Genomic DNA, 5,607 nt, shown 5'->3' on the forward strand with positions numbered 1-5,607 from the left:
AGTTACACAGTAAATCGTCTTGTGTTTAACTTGTTCCTGTCTTTTATCAACAGTTACACAGTGAATCGTCTTTTGTTTAACTTGTTCCTGTCTTTTATCAACAGTTACACAGTAAATCGTCTTGTGTTTAACTTGATCCTGTCTTTTATCAACAGTTACACAGTAAATCGTCTTGTGTTTTACTTGTTCCTGTCTTTTATCAACAGTTACACAGTGAATCGTCTTTTGTTTAACTTGTTCCTGTCTTTTATCAACAGTTACACAGTAAATCGTCTTGTGTTTAACTTGATCCTGTCTTTTATCAACAGTTACACAGTAAATCGTCTTGTGTTTTACTTGTTCCTGTCTTTTATCAACAGTTACACAGTAAATCGTCTTGTGTTTGACTTGTTCCTGTCTTTTATCAACAGTTACACAGTAAATCGTCTTGTGTTTAACTTGTTCCTGTCTTTAATCAACAGTTACACAGTAAATCGTCTTGTGTTTCACTTGTTCCTGTCTTTTATCAACAGTTACACAGTAAATCGTCTTGTGTTTAACTTGTTCCTGTCCTTTATCAACAGTTACTCAGTAAATCGTCTTGTGTTTAACTTGTTCCTGTCTTTTATCAACAGTTACACAGTAAATCGTCTTGTGTTTCACTTGTTCCTGTCTTTTATCAACAGTTACACAGTGAATCGTCTTGTGTTTTACTTGTTCCTGTCTTTTATCAACAGTTACACAGTAAATCGTCTTGTGTTTCACTCGTTCTTGTCTTTTATCAACAGTTACACAGTAAATCGTCTTGTGTTTAACTTGTTCCTGTCTTTTATCAACAGTTACACAGTAAATCGTCTTGTGTTTCACTCGTTCTTGTCTTTTATCAACAGTTACACAGTAAATCGTCTTGTGTTTCATTTGTTCCTGTCTTTTATCAACAGTTACACAGTAAATCGTCTTGTGTTTGACTTGTTCCTGTCTTTTATCAACAGTTACACAGTAAATCGTCTTGTGTTTGACTTGTTCCTGTCTTTTATCAACAGTTACACAGTAAATCGTCTTGTGTTTGACTTGTTCCTGTCTTTTATCAACAGTTACACAGTAAATCGTCTTGTGTTTGACTTGTTCCTGTCTTTTATCAACAGTTACACAGTAAATCGTCTTGTGTTTAACTTGTTCCTGTCTTTTATCAACAGTTACACAGTAAATCGTCTTGTGTTTGACTTGTTCCTGTCTTTTATCAACAGTTACACAGTGAATCGTCTTGTGTTTAACTTGTTCCTGTCTTTTATCAACAGTTACACAGTAAATCGTCTTGTGTTTCACTTGTTCCTGTCTTTTATCAACAGTTACACAGTGAATCGTCTTGTGTTTAACTTGTTCCTGTCTTTTATCAACAGTTACACAGTAAATCGTCTTGTGTTTCACTTGTTCCTGTCTTTTATCAACAGTTACACAGTGAATCGTCTTGTGTTTAACTTGTTCCTGTCTTTTATCAACAGTTACACAGTAAATCGTCTTGTGTTTAACTTGTTCCTGTCTTTTATCAACAGTTACACAGTAAATCGTCTTGTGTTTAACTTGTTCCTGTCTTTTATCAACAGTTACACAGTGAATCGTCTTGTGTTTTACTTGTTCCTGTCTTTTATCAACAGTTACACAGTAAATCGTCTTGTGTTTCACTCGTTCTTGTCTTTTATCAACAGTTACACAGTAAATCGTCTTGTGTTTAACTTGTTCCTGTCTTTTATCAACAGTTACACAGTAAATCGTCTTGTGTTTCACTCGTTCTTGTCTTTTATCAACAGTTACACAGTAAATCGTCTTGTGTTTCACTTGTTCCTGTCTTTTATCAACAGTTACACAGTAAATCGTCTTGTGTTTGACTTGTTCCTGTCTTTTATCAACAGTTACACAGTAAATCGTCTTGTGTTTGACTTGTTCCTGTCTTTTATCAACAGTTACACAGTAAATCGTCTTGTGTTTGACTTGTTCCTGTCTTTTATCAACAGTTACACAGTAAATCGTCTTGTGTTTGACTTGTTCCTGTCTTTTATCAACAGTTACATAGTAAATCGTCTTGTGTTTAACTTGTTCCTGTCTTTTATCAACAGTTACACAGTAAATCGTCTTGTGTTTGACTTGTTCCTGTCTTTTATCAACAGTTACACAGTAAATCGTCTTGTGTTTGACTTGTTCCTGTCTTTTATCAACAGTTACACAGTAAATCGTCTTGTGTTTAACTTGTTCCTGTCTTTAATCAACAGTTACACAGTAAATCGTCTTGTGTTTCACTTGTTCCTGTCTTTTATCAACAGTTACACAGTAAATCGTCTTGTGTTTAACTTGTTCCTGTCTTTTATCAACAGTTACACAGTAAATCGTCTTGTGTTTAACTTGTTCCTGTCCTTTATCAACAGTTACACAGTGAATCGTCTTTTGTTTAACTTGTTCCTGTCTTTTATCAACAGTTACACAGTAAATCGTCTTGTGTTTAACTTGATCCTGTCTTTTATCAACAGTTACACAGTAAATCGTCTTGTGTTTTACTTGTTCCTGTCTTTTATCAACAGTTACACAGTGAATCGTCTTTTGTTTAACTTGTTCCTGTCTTTTATCAACAGTTACACAGTAAATCGTCTTGTGTTTAACTTGATCCTGTCTTTTATCAACAGTTACACAGTAAATCGTCTTGTGTTTTACTTGTTCCTGTCTTTAATCAACAGTTACACAGTAAATCGTCTTGTGTTTAACTTGTTCCTGTCCTTTATCAACAGTTACACAGTAAATCGTCTTGTGTTTGACTTGTTCCTGTCTTTTATCAACAGTTACACAGTAAATCGTCTTGTGTTTCACTTGTTCCTGTCTTTTATCAACAGTTACACAGTAAATCGTCTTGTGTTTAACTTGTTCCTGTCCTTTATCAACAGTTACACAGTAAATCGTCTTGTGTTTAACTTGTTCCTGTCCTTTATCAACAGTTACACAGTAAATCGTCTTGTGTTTAACTTGTTCCTGTCCTTTATCAACAGTTACACAGTAAATCGTCTTGTGTTTGACTTGTTCCTGTCTTTTATCAACAGTTACACAGTAAATCGTCTTGTGTTTCACTTGTTCCTGTCTTTTATCAACAGTTACACAGTAAATCGTCTTGTGTTTAACTTGTTCCTGTCCTTTATCAACAGTTACACAGTAAATCGTCTTGTGTTTCACTCGTTCTTGTCTTTTATCAACAGTTACACAGTAAATCGTCTTGTGTTTGACTTGTTCCTGTCTTTTATCAACAGTTACACAGTAAATCGTCTTGTGTTTCACTTGTTCCTGTCTTTTATCAACAGTTACACAGTAAATCGTCTTGTGTTTAACTTGTTCCTGTCTTTTATCAACAGTTACACAGTAAATCGTCTTGTGCTTCACTTGTTCCTTTTCTCCTGTAGCGTTTGTACCGAACACAATAATGTACTCTCCCTTCCGATGTGAAGATTGTACATGAGCTTTGCTATGATTACAGGTGTGAATACCAGAAGGCCAGGTGTGTGTTCCGGGAGATCAACTTTGTGGACTTTAAGCCCTGCGCTGCAACGTAACAGGTAGGCCGGTCTGTATATAACTGTGTACTGATGGTATCGGTAAGAACGGCCATTTTTATGTAGCGTACACCTAAGTTAATCTAACTCTTCTATGATAAAGACTCCTATCATCTTACAAATCATTCTAATAAAACCAAATCAAAATTAACTGTATAATGTTAAGCATGAGAAATAACACTTGAGTAATTAGTGTGTGTCAAACTCATCTAGGCTTAAAGTCTGTTGTTATCTCCCCTGAGCTCAATCGCCGTATGGAACCTGTCATTGAATCTTCCATTCGGTCAACTGCATCACGGGCGTCTGGTGTGTGGCTCTGCAAATCGTTGAAACCCCCCCCCCCCCCCCCCCCTCCTCCTTCTCCCCAAAACTTGAAGTGGGTTCAGCACGTGCAGGCGATAGTTTTAAGAAGTGTGACGTCATGACTATTTGTGATTTTCAGGCCATGGACAGGGCCTACTTGGGTGACCAGCTGCGACCTTCCACTGGCCAGAGAGGGGAGTAGTGTGACGTCATGATGAATATATCAAACGATTAAATTTTTTGTGTTGCCAATGTGCATCTATACTTGTCTTTGTCCCCATGCGTGTGTGTGTGTGTGTGTGTGTGTGTGTGTGTGTGTGTGTGTGTGTGTGTGAGTGAGTGTGTGTGTGTGTGTGTGAGTGAGTGTGTGGGTGTGCGGTGAGGAGGGTGTGTGTGTGTTTGTGTGTGTGTGTGTGTGTGTGTGCGTGGGTGTGTGTGTTTGTGTGTGTGTGTGGGGGGGGTATGTGGTGGGGAGGGTGTGTGTGTGTTTGTGTGTGTGAGTGTGTGGTGGGAGGGTGTTTGTGTGTGGGTTGTGTGTGTGTGTGTGTGTGTGTGGGGGGGAGGGTGTGTGTGAGTATGTGTGTTAAGGGTGTGTGCAAAAATGACAGATACGACAACTCCAGCCGGAAACACAATGACAGATATCAGAATATCCATGGCCATTTAGAAAATACAAGTTTTACCTGCAACGGTTAGAAAATACGTGGTATGCAAAGCATTTAGTTGGAAACTATCACATTTACTCAAAGAGGCGACCTTCAAAAGTTTCACATATTTTCTCATCGTCGCATACAACACATTTCTGCACACACACAATCGCGAGCAGAAAGAAATCGAAGATCACTGCAGACAATTTCAGAAATGACTGATTTTATTGTTGGAGGTTTCACCTCCTTGGTAGACTGACAGGAAGAATGTTGAGACAAACGCCTGGAACAGAAGAATGATAATAATTTCACCAGCTCGCTATGGCGTGATCCCACTCATACACTGCCTAGTGCGAGCGTCACACTACGACAAATTAGTTCACTCTCGGGCATGTGTAATATACTGCAAAACTACACTACGGCTATATAACAACACACACACACACACACACACACACACACACACATACACAAACAAACACACTAACACACACACAAACTAGCGCACACACTCACACAAACATACGTTATTGCTATTTTTGACCAAATTATGACTGTCGAGATCTGCGTAAAATGTCATATTTTGGTCAAAAATACAAATAACATTTATGTATCGATCGATACCGGTTAGAATTCCTTTTCGTTTTAATGATTCAACGCACACAAACATGCACTATTTTGTAGTGGTTTTGTTCCCGTTTGTCAGCCTCTGACGTCACATGGCTCAAAGAAGGGAAATCCAGTGATCAATCGATACATACACGCATGCACCCACACACACACACACACACACACACACACACACACACTGACACACACACACACACTGACACACACACACACATACACACACACACACACACACGCGCAGACACACACCCACACACACATATATATATACACACACACTTACACACACACACTGACACACACACTGACACACACACACACACACACGACACACACACACATTGGCACACACACACACGCACACACTGACATATACACACACACACACACTGACACACACACATACACACACACACACACACACACACGCATATATATACACACACTGACACACACACACA

At 38.5% G+C, this 5,607-nt stretch overlaps 1 protein-coding gene across 1 annotated transcript in view; it reads right to left on the reverse strand.

The window, feature by feature from the left end:
- Positions 1-4,749: 4,749 nt before the first annotated feature.
- Positions 4,750-5,607, reverse strand: part of LOC138977507 (ovomucoid-like) — a 2,938-nt gene continuing 2,080 nt past the window's right edge. Inside the window, exon 5 of the mRNA XM_070350355.1 lies at positions 4,750-4,799. The gene's annotated coding sequence lies outside the window, so the exon portion shown is untranslated. The remainder of the gene's footprint in view (positions 4,800-5,607) is intronic.

The sequence above is a fragment of the Littorina saxatilis genome, linkage group LG9, assembly GCF_037325665.1.
Source record: "Littorina saxatilis isolate snail1 linkage group LG9, US_GU_Lsax_2.0, whole genome shotgun sequence".
In the NCBI taxonomy this organism is placed as follows: domain Eukaryota; kingdom Metazoa; phylum Mollusca; class Gastropoda; order Littorinimorpha; family Littorinidae; genus Littorina; species Littorina saxatilis.